Here is a 19,635-nt window from a genome sequence, read left to right as displayed (position 1 = left end):
CATGATTGCGAAAATCACACCAAAACCAGGCTGATCAATGGTCTATAAATCCACAAAATAAAGCAGATTATGAAGGCATGCGTGCTTTGGGAAGGGATATTTTGCAAAAGTTCAAGGTCAAAACCAGCCTACACACTAGAACATAACAAAAGAGAAAGTACAAAAATTTAAAACCAAGTGCCTGCAGCAAAACAAAGACAGAAAGGAGAAAACAGAATTATAATCTGAGAAGTAACAGAAAAAGTTAAAAAAACAGAGATAAAAGAAAAAAAATCCTCACAAATAAACTGAAGAAAAACAAGAAGGAAGTGCCTTCCTCGGAAGTGCCTTTCAGAAAAACTGTACTCAAGCAACATCCACAGAGGAAAACTTCAGTCCCCCTGATTCTCCTGTTGTCACTCCTCTAGCATAAACAAAAGCAGAAACCAGTGTGGACAGGGGCTCTCAGACACATCAGGAACACTGAATGGTGTATCTGAACCTCCCTTTTTCACATCAAGTCTTACAAGCTTTCAGGTATTTTGGTATTTGCTTGCCTCTGTTTTGAGGGACAAACAAAGGTTTTCTCCCTCTCTCCTAAAAGACTTTGCAAGGCATCGAATGTCACAGGAGGCAGAAGAGCAGACGACCAAGAGCACGTGTCACCCAGGCTCAAAGCCTGGTGGTAGAAGGGAATTCTGCACATGGGTTGCATGAGGAAAGGTGCCCATCACTTCACAAACTACTGTCCCAAACCCTGACAAACCATGAAAATTACATGGTAAAAGGGAAATGAAAATTAATGACAGCTACTCAGTCATTCTTTGGGACTACAGAGCCTAACACACTAAAGGGAAAGCTTAAAAGCACAGCCCAAAAATATTTTTATGGCCAAAATGTAAGTCTTTTCTCCTATTATTTATTCATACATTTTTCAGTGGTTTCACTTAAAGTGCTTCAAAGACAATTACTGCTGAAAACAATAGTAAGATACACAAATCCTTCAACTGCATTCCCTTTCCTCAGCCCCACGCTCCTTTTCTGGCACCAGAAAAGTTAGCTTAGACACCAGCCCTCTGCATTCAAAGCACTGCCCATTTCCTCAGGGCACAGCTCTTCCCATCCAGGAAACAAGCATACATTTCATTTTAAAGCACTTGGCTGAAGTTCCCACGAGCATCCCCACAGATGAGGCAAGGCCCATCCTCAGGGAGCTTCCCCCACTGCTCAACACCATGGCGTGTCCAAGGCAGCACATTTGTCCCACTAGAGAAGACAAGGCCTATTCCTACATGCCCACTGCTTTCCAGAAACTCCAGGCTCTCCGTGCTCCCGCAGCTCCTGCTGTGAGAGGTGGCTGTGTTTGGCACACAGGTCACTGCTCCCTGACAGCTCTCTAGGGTTATTCCCACAGCCTATGTGGTCTGTGCTGATGTGTGGGGATCTCTTGCAGCCCCTCTGGGTGTCCTTTGTCCACACTTGGAGCAGTGAAGGTTACATGTGGCCACAAAGGCACTGTGAGAATGGCAAGAGCCCAACATTGCCCGTGCTGGCAGTCCTCAACTTAGTGTCTCCTGAAGTGCCTCCACGTTCAGACAGCCTTGTGGGAGTCAGCACCATGTGCTGGCATTAGTGCCCACCTCCCTGGGCAGCTGAACAGACCTAAGACAATGCAAGGAGAGCAGGAACTGCCAAGTAGGGAGTTGGAAAACAAGAGGAACATGGCAAGGAGGGCAGAGAAGACAAAAAAGAGACAAAGAGAAAAATTCAGAGGCCTCTGACAGAAGGCCATGTTTAAAGTTTCCTGAGCGTTTGGAGTTAACTGCAGCTCTGGTATCATCTGTATGTAAATAAGCCAATTTTATGAATGTCAACTTGTTTTTTTTCTAGATTTATCACTAAGATTCCCTACATTACTGTTTTCCAATTGTCAAATACAAACTCTAAGAAACACTGTTTTCCCTGCCTAGCACACCACATTTCTTACTATTCACATGCAGGATAAAGTACAGCATTACTAAGCTACAGTTAAGTTACTTTCTATTAAATTATACTTGTTCTCATTCTAATAATTTATAGGCAAATGTGAGTCTGGATTCAATTTTCATTTCCCTTCATTTGAATCCATTCATATTTTTTGATTTCTTTTCTACACAGCATTCTGTTTTCCCACAGTGCTGAATCCTTCAGAAACATAAAATATAAGTAGTCAAAACATTACTGTAAGGGAGGGGGATAAATGCTACTCACACGCATTTGAAAAGTCACAAGGCTTTGCAGAGAGGGAAAAAATAACACACATTCTCAGAGTAAGAGGTTCATAAGAAAATATAACCAAGACAACAGTAAAAAGGTGCTTAATGTTCAAAGGGTAGGAAAGGATTCATAAAAATAAGTTTTCTCATGTCTAAAGTCAACAGCCACATAACAGAAAAAAAAAAAAACCAACAGTTTCAAAAAATACAGTCTCTTTTCCCAGTAGGTCCAAAAAATATTTCACCTGGATGAATCCCTTTTACAGCTAAGGCGGGGGACACACGACACACAAAACCTATCCAATTTGACTTTCAGAAACATTTCAGAGTAATCTGGGCATTGCAGAACAGGAATGGAAAATAAACGGCTTCTGTATCCTACCTTGTCCAGCACTCAGCATAAATCACAAGACTAGGTGGTCCATAGGACCCTGCCCTTCCAGCTTACACCTGAGAGTAGAGCTGGAGCAAAGGCAGGAGGCTCCAGTTGAGACCTCTGCCATCCACCCACCAGTGGGCAACCAAGTCCTCTCCTCGACACCTTTTTCCTGGGTCCATCCCAAGCTCAGAAGATGTTTTTTCCTTGGTGAGCCACCTTGGCTAAAAGATCACTTCTCTACTGACTTTTGAAACCTGCTAACCATCTGCAGGTGCCAATCTTGCTATAAATACTTTCCATCAGAATAAATACTAACAGCAACATAACTCAAGACCTATTTGTGTGAAGGAAATGTGGAACAGATCAGATGCTGAGCTACTAACAAATTACTGTGTCTTAAGAGCAACAGACATTGTGCAAAGATCTTGAGCCTGACGTACACACTGGATAAACTAAAATCATATTAAAACATGTTTTAATTGTAAGATACTAACCATAAAATATAAACACCTAAGTGATTTGCTGGACTGCCTTTCTGAAGGCACTGACAGGAAAGGTTATAGAGAAAATAACCAATTCACTTGAAGAACTATAATTCAAAAAAGAATATCCCCCCTCCCTTAAACATATTGTACAGTACACAGAACGCACAAATTGAATAGATGAACAGAAGGATTTCTATTTAGTTTTTAGAATAAAAGATGACCTATAAAGAAAACCTAAACATTAACCCAAGCACAGAAATAAGTTCTGCACATCAAGGGTGAGTGCAGAAATAACCTCTGCAGAGGAGGAATTTATAGCTCCTGCAGAATCCTCCCCCCAGTTTTGGGTTCGTACTTGACACTTTGAGTGCATCACGCTGGAACACGGCCGCTGCACTGAGGCAGTGCATAAAGCAAAGAGGAAATTGCCTGTTTTTTCATCTGTTGGACAGCAATGAAGATGACAACAGAAAGGAACCTTTAAAAACTGTGTGCCGTACCAGAAAATGCACAATTCTTACTAGTGACCCTCTGGAACATTCCAGTACATTAAGGAATATTCAGGTGTCTTTGGTGTCAATAGCAAACACTGAACTAGCTAGAGGACTTTATTGGAGCTATTAAAAAATGCTTTCCAGAGGGTTTTGGATTCATGCACTGAATTCTCCCCTCTTATACTGGCTAGCTAGCAAGGGAGCACAAGGCTCATTTTTCAGTGTGTTAGATCCATATGAAAGTTGGCATTCTTGGTTATCTTAAAAGGATAATTGCACCATGCCACAAAACCTGTGGCCAAAATTTACTAATATTCTTAACAAACTATACTTAATGATTTTGAATTAGAAAGAAAATTCTACACCTTTTCATGAAGCCACCTATATGGCACATTTGACACGAAAGCATCAGCTAGTGATAAGAATTTTACCATACCCTATGAGACCTCCTCTGATAATGCTGACCTGAGGACTACATTAAACATGGTGCCTTACTTGCAATAAATTCTATTCTTAGTGCATTTGGGAGGAACACAGCACACACTAGAGGTCCTCAGGACCCACATCTACACCTCTGGGACAAGGTACTGGAGGTGCTTCCCGCAAAGGAGCTGTGCCCATCCTAAAGGATTCCCTCTTCAGTGGGAATGGCCACTGTACATACAATAAACATCCTGTTCCTCTGCAGTCTGCATGCTCAAGGAACAAAGTTAAGCCATAAAAAGGTTTTGCTGCTCATGAGAGATTCATGTCCTGAGGGATGACACACCAGACTGGCGTGGCCAGTGGTCAGATCGCGACTCTGGCCTGCGGCCACAAGCTCAGCAGCAGCAATGGGCCATGCAAGGCTTCCCCCACTGCAGTCACAGGCCCAGACCAGCACAGAGAGAACGGGATGGGGCCTGGGGGCAATCTCCAAGATCCTGGAGAAGCTACTGAGGTTTTCTGCATGGGTGTTTTCTGTATTGTAAGCCTAGTGTACCACTGGCTCTGTGTTTTGTCCAGGCAATTTTCAAGCATGACCTAACTCATACAGCTCAGGGAACTTATCAGAAAATTCTGCCCAGACTTGATTAAAAATTGTAGCACAACTGGAACCTCCTCCAATTTGAATGGATTCATGCAACGTTAGTCAACTATTAGTTAGTCAATTTTAGTGGGCTCACGTGTAAATCTGAGGTTTTCTTTTTGGGAAGCAATTAAAGTATTCTTCCATGATCCGTTTCCTACTAAAGCAGTTATGAGCAAATCACCTGTAAACAAATATAAAACGTAAACAAATATAAAACATAAACAAGGAGAGCTATACAATGTTATAAAGCTCATAATCTGAACCACGATATTTCAAATAATTAACCAAAAGGTTTCAAGTCCTTGTTATGCTCCAGGTAATTCAACATGTATTTATGCATGCATTTATCCTCCACAAAATTCAAAGTGTATCTGGTGCCAGCTCTCCTCACTGTCTTGTTCAGATCACCACAGGAATTTATAACAAATTTTCCAATGTTTTTGACCTGTATGAGCTTATTAAACTTTTATGAAAAATCAATGGAGTTCAATCATGTTATGAACTGTTCTTCACACGCATGTCAGTGGCAAATGGAGAAGCCTATTTATCCCAAAGTCTAGAGAGAAGATGTTCAATTGGATACAAGTCTCCATTCACATGAACTTAGAAATGAAAATGTAAGAGAATAAAAGATAGGCAACACTGGAGAAAAACAGGAGACTGAAAATTCAGAATCAGTGTTTTTGAAGGAGAGGTGAGTTACAAGTTACATAAATGAAATTAAGTAATTACATTAGAATAGGTTTCATATAGCCACCCTAATGAGATGTATTTTGATCAAGGGGAAATAAGCAACTTGATCACATCACTGGAAGAAAGGGAAAAGAAGACTGAAGCATACTTTCCCCTTTTCTTTCTCCCTAAGGTAATCTTTAAGTACACAAGCAGGGGATATGTTTGTGCCCATGTCTGGGCTGGTTCAAAGGACAGTGCTCTCCTGGCACACACTGCAGTTCTTCTTGGGAAAAGGAGTGCAGGCACCTCAGGAAAGACTTCACAAGAGTGAGACACCTCACACATTGAGGGTAGGAGGAACACACATGTCCAGACAGCCTGGCATCACCTGTATCTGCCTGGGGAGCCCCATAAACACCAGCACGTGCAGGGCCACGACAAAAATAAACAGAATGCCTCTCCAAAAATTATCACCCTTTAACTTGGGCTCTGGACTGCAAGGCAACCATTGCTGACTTACTGCTTTTTCTCCCTGGAGACTGGGCACACAGACAGACCAGCAGTTCAACTCCATGTTTCAGCTGCAGACACTGAAATAAGTAACTGAGAGTCAAATTCTGCAGAAACTCTCCTGCAGAAGTTTCAATACTTTAAGTTCCAGTATATTGAATATCCAGTGCACAACACATTAAACTTTACCAGAAAAGACAGTGTCTCTTGTTTGTTCTATTTCTTTATTTTTCTTACCTATTGTTTTGTTTTTAATTTCCGTGAGTAAGCAGTATTGGTATCCTGCTGGCTTCCTGCTTAGCCACAGGAGAAGGAAGGGGAATTTTTGCAATAATTTAAAAATACACTGAAAGTATGAAAAGGTTATGAATTCTAAAGAAAAAAATAACTAAACAAAAGCAAAGCAACCTGGAAAAATTAGCCTTTATCAAATGATCAGAGCCGATGAGAATTTTACAAAGAAGAGGCTGTCAAAATTGTGTCCTTAGCAAAAATATGCCTATGATATTTAAAAACAAAGCTGTGAACGTACCTTGTTTTGTTTTCCTTAGTTATATTTGGTTGGTTTTTGAAGTAAAATTGAGTGGACTCCAGCAAGCCATCCCGAGGTGCATAGAAGTGAGATTACTATTCATGATTCTCATAATGCAATATGCTACTGCAAATGGAAGAGAAATCTTTGTGTTTATCATCTTGCCAAATCCACAGGCTGTTGCTGTTTGCTTTTATGCCAGTCAATTTTTTTTCTGGAAAGGGACAGCCAAAATACTTTTTTAGGCCAAAATTAATTTTGTTGTAAGTAAAAAAATAGTGCAAAACAAAAGAGAAAAATAAATACCATGTTTTAATACCATTTTCAAAGGTTCAAGTATTTCCCAACACTGCTTTCACCTCCAAAATAAAGGAAGGCATTAGGCTCAGATTTATATTAATTCGATTAACTAAACCATCTGGAAAGCCTATTTGTATGCCTTCTGTATTCAATCAGAGCACAAGACCTTTCCTGCTGCAAACATACCTTAGCAAAGACCTGCAGGTTTACTCAGCTAGAGTGGACAGGGGTCAATAGGCCAGCTTTGACCAGCAGCAAGCCTGAAACTCAGGAGCTTTATGCAGAGCAGCATGTTTTTGTTACATTATTCTGCAGTCTTGTATTTTTTACCTTGGCTGCCTCCACTGTAGGAAACTAAGTCACACTGCAACATATTGCAAAAGGAACTGGTAGCAGAGCTTAGCCTTTAACAAAGGTTGAGTTCATGTTGTTGCTGCATCCTCTGAAGGGAATGCTGTTTTGCTGTCTTCAGCCTTGATTACTGTGGGGAAAAGCCCTAAATGGGATATTCTTTTTGCTTGATAGACAAAACATATGTGTTGATGCCTCTCACAATGTGAACATGGTCACCAAGGGAATTGCTGCTTAACCCTTCTGAAGTTAACTTGGGTACTGCAGGGTGTTTTCATGATCTTACAGGTACTTAGAAGACAATTGAGGAAAAGCATTTAAAATGCTATTTTCTGCAATTTACATCAGGTATATCTATAATGTAAGAAGCAAACAATAAATTATTCTAAAAATAGAAAAAGATAGACAAACCATACTGACATTACTCAAGATATAAATATTCTCATCAGCTGTTATTTAAGAAAATTTATCAAGACAACAGGGAATGTCTGGAAAGTGCCTCTGACCACACTTTTGACTTCAAACAACATAGGAAACAAATATGATTGCATTTAGTGATTGCATTTAGTGATTAGTTTAACATCTATTAAAACCAAATTTCTAAACCTCAGCTCTACTCTGTCATTAAATATAAACAAGCTTTGGGAGAAAAGGAATTCATTCAGTTGTGCACATGAAAGATTTTTTTGTGTAATGACTTTTCCAAAGCTGGCTTGTGAATTGGGATGGTTTGTAGGGGGTTTTTTGTTTGCCTTGGGTTTCCTTTTTGCAGGGAGAAGGGGAGTTTTGAATGGGCACAAAGTTCAGAATGAAGATTTCAGGTGTGAATCTTTGGTACTTAAGTTTCTAGGAAGAGCGGCTGAGCCCACCTCAGAGCAGGGAGTGGAAACACCAAGGAATTAAGATGTCTCAAAGAGTCTTCCACTAAGTTACACAAATCAATGCATAAAGTCGCTTAGTTTCAATCTCCTAAAATGGGAACAATGAGATTTTTGTGCCTCACAGTGGTATCACTAAATTAAAACCCATTAATCCTAGGGAAGTACTTCAATACCATACCAAAAGGAACCATATTAATAACCAAGTTTAGTGGAGTTATGCACAAACTAGGAAAAAGTGATCAAAGGAAGAAATTCTTCATTTTTATTATGGCTGCTATTTTTTCCAGTCTTATCAGCATGTGAAAGGCTATATTATTGGATAATGTAAAGGCCAAAAGGACCATTAACTTTGAAGTTAGGCCAATTGACTCCAGCTGAAGATCATGTACAACGAAAATATGGCTCCTCCTAATTCTGTCAAATTTCTAGAAAAGCTGCAAAATGCTCTCTTTTTCCTTGCAATTATGCTGGTTCAACATACTATGACTTTTTATTACACACTCACTCTGCTCATGCCATATATTAATTATTTTGTGGCAAAGCTCACTGTTAAACTAATAAAATCCCTTGAAACTTCACTATGGTCCTTTTATATCAATCAGTGTAGCATGTGTTAAAAATCTAATTCCTAGCTACAGTAAAGCAACAAAAGAGGTGGAGGGAGGAATATGTAGTTCATTGTCAGTCATTTTATCACATTTGCTTGGAAGTAAGGCCTAATTAGCAACCTCCTTCCTCAGTAACTACCTTCTTTAGCTTTTAAGCCAAGCATACAGGCCATTAACAAAAGCTCTTTGATACCTATTAAGAAAGCTCATTAAATTTAGTAAAACTTTACCTTTAAAGAAAAGCATGACTTAGCCAATGCAGAACAACTCCGACAGCCCTAACCTGGCTATAATCAAATTTTTTTCTCATTGTGCTCCAATTTAAAGGGAAAGGACAAAGCACCACGAACTGTCAGGTATCTTTGGTTGCAGTCCACTTTATTGGATGGGGGAATTAAAAAAAAATATTACTACTTAGGAGCTATACTGCTGAACAATAAAAATTCTTACAGTCTGTCAATGGAGGAGCTTCGTAAACATACCAAGCAAACTGCTCTTCTAAGAATGTCCCTTTACACTGAAACATGTTTAATCTTATGACAGATGGAAAAATGGCAATGTGTAATATACAAAAAGCTTATTTTTAAATTACTAGACCGGGTTTCAATTGCTGATAACCTCAGGTCAGATATACAATAGGCCAGTCCTCTGTGAAGCAGTAAACTTGGCATCAGTTCTCTACATTCAGCATAGGCTGATCAGATTTTGTTTTGCAAAGGTCATTTAATTAGTAGTATCAGTAACTCTTACTGCCTTAACATTATCTTCCTTTAGCTAATGACACTGTCTTGCATGTGTTAAATAAAACAGGAATTAACAAAATTCCAATGGCTTACTTAAATGATAAATAACAAACCATTTTAAGGAAGAAATCTCCCAGGGAGTGCGGAAAAACCTGCAGCTGAAGGCAAGCGAGTCAGGATGTGTAACTCTGCACAGGCATAAACAGGAAACGGAGCAGCTTGCGTTTGGATTGACAATCTGGCTCCAAAAGGCTCATCTACACCGGGCACAAAGCTTGACCCCTGTCAAACATGAAAACCATGGCTTTGGAAGAGTTTTCTGTCCTAATACCTCTCAGGGTTCCCTTATATAAAGTAAAATATTTCTTTCTCTATCATTCGGCATGGTCAGGAGAGGTCTTGCTTAGAGAAATACTGAAGATTAATGATGTCATCTTTATTGTAAAACATTTCCTTATGCATCCACTTCCTACAGTTTTGGCAATAAACTCCCTGGGATGGAAACATCAGAGATTAATCATTTTGTAATGCAGAATAATATTCAGTTCTTTTATTGTCATGTTCCAACATAATGTAGGAACTAGTTTGACTTTCCAGAAAAGAAATCTCAAATGCTATGCCTTCAGTTCCACCAAGACTTAACCCTACTTCTTCTATATATTCCACAATTCTGGTGCACTGACCCCATAAGAATTGAACACTGCGCAACCTCATTATGCAAAACCTTTACCCTGGTGTTTCCAGAGTGTGTCCTGCACACACACTCACCGTAATGCTGGGAACTGATCTCTGTGCAGAGAGTGCTGTTTACCTACCAGCACAGGAAAATGACCAAAAACGCTCAGGACAATAAGGTGAACCACAGACCTTTCCTGACAGAGAGATGGATCAGGCCCCTTCTATTAGATTCCAGATAATGATGTCTGTAAGGAGTCACTTCATCGCTGAAAACAACAAGAGCATTGTGGAACTTACCGGAAATTCAGGAACAGCAGTAACTTTATACCTAAGGATGCTAGCCAAGACAAGGATTTGGTCTTTGTACAACAGAGTATGGAAAGGAGATCTAGCTATGCAACAAAAAAATAATGAGAGGAACATGAAAAAAGTGGACTTTGTTCTGGTTCTCTGCAACACTTTGAGGAGTGTGGGGGAAAATCCTACAAACAAGATTTTCAAACAAACAGCCTAAAGTTAAATATTTAATAAAGCTCAGAATGAAATGGAACTAACTTTAAAAAGTTTTGCCAATCAAATTTGAATCTGGGAATCTCACATTCAAAGATTCTGAGAACAGGAATTAGTCTTGTATCAGCTAGAACACACCAGGAAAATGCACTGTTTGCCATATCCCCTTTGCAACTAATAGTGAAAACAGACAGTAAAATTTAATATTTTTACTTACTCGATGGTCACATGCTGTTGTCAGAAAGGAAAATAGTTCAGTAACACATTACATTCTATTAGAAGTACCTGAGTTTTGTCAGATTTTAAAAACACTGAGCAAGATTCAGACACTTTCAATTGTTCATTCATACAATTACATCTTCAACAATCTTCAAACTATAAACATATTAGAAAGAATATTGCTAGCATACCCCACACAGACCTTCAGAACGTGTCTGCAGTAGCCCTGTTATGGTGCTTCAGAGCTCTATTTATTTAAAAAGCAGAAAGTGTGATGGGATTTCTCTCTCAGAAGAAATAAGCATGTATTTGTACATTTTGTGAAAGTTCGTTCTACAACTAACATGCAGTGAATGACATATGCTGGAATAAACACCACAGATATTATAAAAAGGTAGTGAATGACAATATTAGATTCTTGTGGTCTAAAAATGTTTTCCAGGTTCCCTTTTTTTCTATTTTATTATTTTTAGCATGGTGACCAGTAACAGTTAGATGCACAGGGTTAAAACCAAAGAAAAAGTTCTTACCTGTAAAAGGACAGGGATTGAATTTGTTCTTCTCTAATGCCTTAATCTGGTGCTTGTGGGGAGAAGGGAAGACTAGTCAGATTTCATTTTAAAATTAATTGAAAAAACAGTTGTTTTTTATTTTGCAAACAAATACTCCACAGAAGGACAACAGCTTGCATGTGATCTTTCAGTCATATATTTGAAAGAATATTATATCTCTCCATTCTTTAAATCACTGCAATAAAGGGATATTTATAGTGCTCTAAGCACTTTTTGGTCATTTTTTTCAAGAACGTTATATGATTAATCTGAAATCCCACTTGCAAAATATAGCACTGTTTTGGAATTATTTCTTCATTCACAGTCTCCGTAAGAATTTTATTGCAGCCTCATGAAAAACAATAGACTGATCTAAGCTTGTGTCCCACCAATGAATTTATTTCAGCAAGTAGAAGGCAGGGATGTGGATTTCCAGTAAAGGGGACACCAGAAACAAGGGTCAGAGGAAGGAGGTATAAAATGTCCGTTTGTCACCTCCACGTGTTGATCACTAATAGGACAGCAGGGGATGCCTCAGAGTGTTTCAGGGATGAAAGCAAACCACACCACGCACCAGCACCTCCATCAGTTGGCCAGGGAGCAGTGGGGGCACCCTGTGCTGAGGCAGTGACACAGCCCAGCCTGGCAGCCACCCCACAGGCACAGCACGGGTGGGACATGCATGTGCAGGGGGAAGGTGCTGGAAGGAGGCTACCGGTGGGGTGGGGGGTGGGGGAAGCAAGGGGAAATTAGATGGGACAATCAATTACAATATTTGAAAGCATGCAATTAGCATACAATGACCAATTTCCTATTTAAAACAAAAAAAAAAGTTCAGTGGCATGCATTGAAGGCATATTCCGAATGTTATTTTAACACATAAGCAACAATAGTTTAGAAATCCCTCCTCTGAACTGAGGATGGAGCTAAGCACCCCAGTAGTGACACAATATAAACTTCAGCACATGAAATACTGGAAGTTGATGTAAACAGCTTTTAATAGCAGTGAACATTTGTTGGCTTTGTTTAGACCATCTGGATGTTCCATTGTGTTCAGTGCAGCACCGACTGCCGTCGGGTGACAGTTGATATATGTTAAGTACAAGCAAAGTGCCTCAGCCACTCCAGGGACCCCGAGGAGAACTTTGCAGGGTTTGTGGAATACGCCGTCAGCCCGCAGCGCAGTCGCCTGCATCCTTAATGGCTCGGGGCCAAAGTCCTCTGGCTTTTTTTTTGCCTTTTTTTTTTTTCGCCTTTTTTTTTTTTCTTTTTTAATCAAAGCAGGGTTTTGCTTTTACTGTTTGAAAGGTTAGGAAAACTATGCCAAAGTTCTTCCAGGCAGCTTGGAGAGCACCAGCTGACAGGAACGATTTTCAATACGGAGCAAAGAATAAAGAGAACCACTAATCCTGAGAGATTCCAGATTTCACTCATTTAACGTGCAATGTGGCTAACAGCCATGGGAATGCCACAAAAGAAAAAAGTTACTTATAAATGCACTGATGTAACTGTTCTGAAGATAAGAAATCAACAGTTAGAAGCATGGAGATTTTCCCATGCCCATCCAATCATATACTACATTATATACTGCCTACATTTTCCATAGTTGGCAATCAAAGTTGTATTTCAGGTACTCTGGCCATTTCACATTTAATCACTGACTGTCATGAAATTGTGATTGCGAAATGCTTTGACTCCTGAAATTAAAAGTAGAATTATTTTATTGTTGTTGGTGTTATTATTATTATTATTATTACGACTACTGTTCTGTATCTTTACATAAACACCCCTTCAGTTCAGTTTTATACAACTAATGCTTTTGGAAAGCAGGAAAGGCAGGAATCAGAAAGATTATTTGGATGCATTCACATACCAAGAGAAGTGTTTTCAAATCTAGGGTAAGAAACTGAAATTGTTGCACTCAGCCTTTTCTTATGGTGCTGATCATATAGCGCAGAACTGGTATTCCACCTGTGGAAGTAATACTATTTACTACATCACATGAGACATCTGGAACGCCAGTTAAAATAGAATTTGATTTTTAAATCTCAAATCAACAGGCACAAATGTATAGAAAAACATGGGGAAAAACCCACCCTAAATGCTCTTAGGATATGATCTTCTTTCTCTTCCACTTATACTGTTACATTATGTCACCTTTTTTTGTCACTGACTTTTTCCTGCAAAGTTTAGCTGTTACACTTCTTCGACTCTTACAAGCTGCGGCAGTAGCCTATTTATCCACCAGAAAGGTAGCACACAAGCAGCAACATTCCAAGGTTTCCACATAATACCTCAGCTCTGACAGGGGCTGAGAGCACAGATTAGTTTCCATGCTGCTTTAACAGCCTCCCGAAGGCTATTCCAAAGGGTACCAAGCAGCACTGGCTGTTAGAGGTATCCATGTTAAACCATCCTGCAAGGATGAATCTTCACTTTGAAGCTACCAAGCAAACACTATATGCATGGCAATTTCTGTCACACTGCAAATAACATCCTCTTCCCTTTCTTTCAGTCTAACCCAGAAGAAATCATAGGAATAGGAATACTTTATTCTATAAAAAATACTGAGAAACCCTCCAAATTATATTTGACACCTACAGAAAATTGTCCTGCAAATTATATGCATAATGTCATCCTTTTGAAATGTAACAAAAAGAAGCAATGTCTGTGAATAATAGATTCACTATTTAAAGAATGCTCTACAGAACTTCAAACATATCCACATCTTCCAGAATCAGGTCAAAAATATACATGATCAACACAGTCTGCATTCAAGCTCAAAAACATTATCAAATTACAACATTCAAATATAGACCACTACTATTGCAAAGGAGTCACTACAGCTAGAGTTAATAATATCCAGCTCATTTATAGTGCTCACCTAAATCAATGGGACAACTCAACCCATCCAGCTGGATTTCTGCTAGAAGACAATACATCCACGCTTCCAATGCGTAGGTAACTCCTGAACCTTCTCTTCCATGCTGGAAAGAAACTGGCAATGTGCTAGCTTATTATAATTCTGCAACAAGAACAGTTAACACAGCATTGCCTGTTTCAGTATTATTTCCATTTTGGACAGATTTTCAAAAGCATAATGTACAGCTAATTAATCAGTAAGAAATTCCTATGTCTTTGTGATTTGAATTTACAGTTGTGCTAAGACTTCAAATAATTTTATTACCATTAAATAAGTGCTGCTAAACTAAGAACTGCAACTGCAAACACTAATTTTTATCTAATTTCCAGAAAGATAGACAGGCACAGAGAAGGCAACTTAGTCAAAGGGCATATGTCTACATGGCTCCCCTCCAGGGAACACCGATCCCAGACACTGCTCGTGCATTACGTTTTTCCAAGTATTATCTCAAGTCTTTCTTTTCTTTCACATCCCCCCTTTTTCAGTTTAAAGCCTCTAAGGCTCAAACTGACAGTTCAATAAGATCTGTCCTGAGCTACAAACACATCACATAAGCTTCCAGTTAGTGACAACTGCAACTCACCTGTGATGTTAATGGCAGCTATTTATTTACAGGCCAAGAGGTTTATGATCACATATTCTGCCCATTTCCCTCTGCTGTTCCAAACAATATCCCGTCCTTAATTACATTACATCCTTTTCTTAGTTTTTTTACTCCTATTTTTTCCCTTACACTGCCTAGTTGACAGAACAGCCCTGCACAGGCTTCATAATCAGTACCATAGTCCATCTTTGTACTGTACAACACAACTACAACACACTGTTATTTTCTTAGCATAACGTTAAGGTTTAAAAAAATTATCAACCAATTACTATTATATCAGACATGAAATCTATAGTAAGTTAATAAATCATGAAATAATTCGCTCTTTGAAAACCAATATAATCAATAGTTCTCATGCTATTTTATACAATCATGTAGTTAAGCAAGAGAAAAATGCAGACATTATTAAAATGCCTTCTCTCAGAAAATGTCAAAGTTTCTGCTTTGTTTTGGAAAGAATGCAGTGTGTATTGCAAGTTTATCAGCATTCACACACAAAATACTTGAGTATTTAATTTTTTGTATTTTTGTAGCAATGTAGTATCACAAAAGAAATTTAATTTTATCAGATTCAGAAGAAGTTATTCAATAAATGATAAATGGATGTACTGTAAAATGAAATGTCACCTAGTTAAAAAAGAAAAGAGAGAGAAGATGCTAATTCTGCTGATGAAGATATTGTTTTTCCCCTCTTGTGCCCTATTCATTATGCAAGGCTGCAGAATATGAAGTACAGTGTGTGATCCGGGCAATCTAATGATCTCCCACACCTGCTCATCTGGTACAATTTTAATTAACACTCCAAGGAGGTTTGTCAAGAGTAATCAAAAACATTGTCGCTTATAAAGCTGTGGCAAGAAATCAATAGTTTTCATCAGAAAAGGTAAGGTCTGGCATAACTGAACCATTTAATTGCTTCATTCCAATAAACAAAAACTGCACATTTTAATGACTTGATTTTGGAGATCAATATCTAACCACATATTGCATTGAACAGCAACATGTGGTGGGATATTCACAGCCATTTTAATTCAGAATGAAGCATTCCTCTCTTTTTATTTCATCTGGAATGGCAATAGGTTGCTGAGCCTATGCAGTGCTATGATTTATATCAAATGAGTGACCTCTAGGGCCGTAAGACTAGAACGGGTGACTAGTTCTCAATGGTAAGCTACTGGCACTTGACAAAGTGCATGAAGCAGAATGAATTTACTTCTCTTTTCCTCAATCATCAACAGGCTCTGCCCTGACCCCCATACTGACTCCTATAACAAGATCTCCTGTCTCTGACTGAAAAATTTACTGTCACGTCTACTTTTCATTGAGCTCAAGTGAGTACTTCTGTCACCTTCAGTGAACTGAGTCCGTAAAAGATTTAACTAAACACCAGTCACGCTTTAAAAACTAAGCAAGAACAACTCATATAAAAAATAACACTTTTAAGCACTTCTATTTCTTAAGAGTGCAGGAGCTGTGCCTTTTTATTAAGGTTCTGCTTCTTCAAGGGTCTGTCATTAACCTGTTAAAAGCTACTGCTCCACAAAGAAATGAATTAAAGACCCACGGTATAATGCAAGCACCATAACATTAGTAAAATCTATCAGGACTGGAACACTCCTCCTGGACACAAAGGCAGCCAAAGTTTAAACGCCTGTGAACTATGAGAGATTCAACACAGAATTTTATACATGGAGATAACACCTATAAATCACACCGTTGTTTAAATTAATTATCAGATTTTTATACAGTGTACAGCACCACCATGCTCAAAATATTTTTCTGTATAGTAAGGATATTAACAGAATTATTTTATTTAATTTTAAAGCAGTATTTGCAAAACATTTTTTCCACATACTTTCAATAATAACAGCATAAAATACTCGATGCCTAGCTACATATAAAAGCAAGAATGGTGTATCTTAATCATTTAAACTAGTATTTTAACTTTATAAACTAATAAAACCCAACATTGCAAAAACCCTGTCAACAATAAGGCAATTAAAAGAATGACACTTGATGGTTTATTCCAACATCTCACTAAAGCCTTACACAAAATTTTCACTCCCTCTTTAATTTTCAATTCTTCTACCCTCCCTGCTTCACAGCTTCTGGCTATTGGCTTTTACAATCTGTCCCTAGGGAGCCAGGAGTTATTACCCCTGTCGATGGAAGAGAAAGGGATGTTATTCCCCTGTCACCCTCTCCAGCTCCAGCAGATTCCTAGCTCTGATCTATAGCCTTCATTGGAGAAAAGCGTCTGACATGCTGTTAGTTTTCAGCCCTGTCAGATCCGTCTACCCATGCTACTGGCATTACTTACTGGAGTCAGAGTCACAGGAGTCAGACCAAAAATTTGAGAAGAAAACACTATATCCACTTCTATTTGAGTAAATATAAGAGAGAAATGTCTACTGCAAAGCATGCAGGGTTTTAAGGAGGCACTATGTGCCATGTACACTTTGAATCTGAGCTTAGAAACAGCTAAAGTAGTATCTGAAATTATTTATGACTGCAATAGAAATATTGAATAAACTAGTTGGGACCAGATAGACTCAAAGGATACAGAGCAGTCAGTGAGATGGACTTAAGCAAGTTTAACACTTCCTTCAATGCTGTTTTAACTACTGCTTAATTTTTTACTGCTCCCTTTTAATCCACACTCACATGACTGCTACATAAAACGGGCAGAGGACAGGCAGCACGAGATGGCTGTGACTTGCTTTGTGCGCTGCCATCCCACAACACAAATCCAGACACCAGTATTTTGCATGCATCATCTTACAGGACTCCAAGAGTAAATCAACTTTTAATTGTAAACTATCTATAAGATGACTATATAGATGGCTACTTTAGTTCCTCTTACACTCCACATGCTCAGCAATACAAACTGATCTCTTGTCTCAACAGCTGCCCAGCAGTGGAGGGCTTGGCTCTGATCTGCACTACCTTCTCTGGTCAGACACTTCTCTCATTAGCCTACAGCCAAAAACATCGTGCTTGTCACGACTGTCAGGCAAGAGGTGGTGTTTGAGCCCGATACCCACAGCTATTGCTCACACCACCAGCATTAGTGATACAGGCAAAGCTGGAAAGTGGAAGTCCTGCTACAGCAGCACTCAACACCTCTTTGGGGAGATAGGTGCCATCATGCCCTTCTCCTCACCAAGCTCCTCTGGGAAGAGCTTCTCAAATACCTGTTTGCTGTCTCTCTGCCTTTTTTTCTGCCCCCTTTTCCCTTCTTTTTTCAACAAGGCCATGGAAAGAACAGATTTGATTCCCCTTCACATTTTTAGAGCATAAGCTCCTACCTTCCATATTTCACCACAAGCAAGGAGGGAAGGTGCAGCTGTTTTCATTTCCCTTCTCTCCCCTGTACTCCGTAAGAAGTAGGAGCAAGTGAGTTATTACTAGAGCAGATAAGGGATTGGAATCAAGGCAGTGACTGCAGCTGGCTTGGGATGGGAGCTACTGGACATTGTCCAGGTGTCCATGAAGACCAACAACATCCTGGCCTGTATCAGCAGTAGTGTGGCCAGCGGGACCAGGGCAGTAATTGCCCCTCTGTACGCAGCGCTGGTGAGGCCACACCTCAAATCCTGCTTTGGGCTGCTCACGACAAGAAAGACATTGAGGGGCTGGAGCATGTCCAGAGAATGGCAACGTAGCTGGGGAAGTTAACGATGACTGGGACTGAGCTGGAGGTAGCCAGAACAAGGAAAGAAAAGGCAAGAGAAATATGAAAAGATTTCAAAGGAAATTTAGATGTCATCGACATGAAAATACAAATTTTCAAAAGCAGAAGGCAGTCACAGAGAAAGCACAGGAAGAAAGGGTGAGAATTTGGAAGAATTATTGCAGAGAAGACTGAACAGGAACAAGTAACTGTGAAAATTAAGGAAAATATGCAAAGAACAATATAAAAACATTGACTGCAACCTGGAAGCCCAAGGATGAAAGTTAAAAAAGACAGAAAATACTGTTTACATTTTTTTTTAAAAGTGCCAAAAAATCCCACCTCAACAGACCAAGTAGATTTTGCCTTGAGGAACCTGTTACTGACTTTATTCAAGAAAAATGTGATGGCGGCAAAGAGAGAATCTGACTATTCACCATGCAAAACTTACCAAGAGGAGAAGCAACATCAAGTGCAGAAGAGGCTTGTTTGTTTGAAAGGTGTAGGAAGGAAACAGGAAAATATCTGAAAGCATTCATGAGGTCAAGAGATTTAATTCTTTTGGAAAACACGAAGTATACTTGAAAGAGCATGGAAATTCCCTTCCATGAATTTTATTCTCCCTGTAAATCCCCTCCTATATTACTTTAGCATAACACTGGAAATAACAAAATCTTAGAAAACAGCAAAATCCCCCTGTGAACACTGACTATTCAGCCACTTCATGGCAGGACACAAGGCAAACTCAAACTACACTTTTGAAAAGGTTGTAGAGCTCTATTTCTCCCATCTAGACAGTTTTCTTCCATTTGAGCTTAATTATAACCACCTCCGGGGTTTGTCTCCTCATTTTAGTTCTTAATGATGAGCTAAAACATCTTTTATACATTCAACATTAGAAATATGTTACATCTCGAAGTTATAGCTCAGGTCTAATTGATTAATTTCAGCTACTCTAAACACCTAACACAATGCATCTCTCTCTGCTCTGCAGTGACACGGCGGAGTCTCCTCGAGAAGATGATCCTAGCCAACCCCAGCTGTGCCCAGCTGCCGTTAACATTACAGCTCCAGCACACTCCCATCTATGAAGAATGGGCAATTTAAAGCTCCCTTTTAAGAGAATATCAGGGTAATAAAATTCAAATTCAAATCCCATATTCTAAATCCATTTCTCATCAGCCTTTTTAAGTCACAAAAAATGCAGGTGATT

At 39.2% G+C, this 19,635-nt stretch overlaps 1 protein-coding gene across 1 annotated transcript in view; it reads right to left on the bottom strand.

Annotated features, from left to right (window-relative positions):
• ZNF281 (zinc finger protein 281) overlaps positions 1-19,635 on the bottom strand; it is a 109,020-nt gene that overhangs the window by 42,845 nt on the left and 46,540 nt on the right. The window contains exons 4-9 of the mRNA XM_038143698.1: positions 14,107-14,247; positions 13,096-13,193; positions 11,202-11,253; positions 10,132-10,208; positions 6,382-6,507; positions 5,860-5,929 (exon numbers count right to left, since the gene is read on the bottom strand). The gene's annotated coding sequence lies outside the window, so the exon portion shown is untranslated. The remainder of the gene's footprint in view (positions 1-5,859; positions 5,930-6,381; positions 6,508-10,131; positions 10,209-11,201; positions 11,254-13,095; positions 13,194-14,106; positions 14,248-19,635) is intronic.

The sequence above is a fragment of the Motacilla alba genome, chromosome 8 (assembly GCF_015832195.1).
Source record: "Motacilla alba alba isolate MOTALB_02 chromosome 8, Motacilla_alba_V1.0_pri, whole genome shotgun sequence".
Classification (NCBI taxonomy): Eukaryota; Metazoa; Chordata; class Aves; order Passeriformes; family Motacillidae; genus Motacilla; species Motacilla alba.
This window is presented reverse-complemented; position numbering and strand designations above follow the sequence as displayed.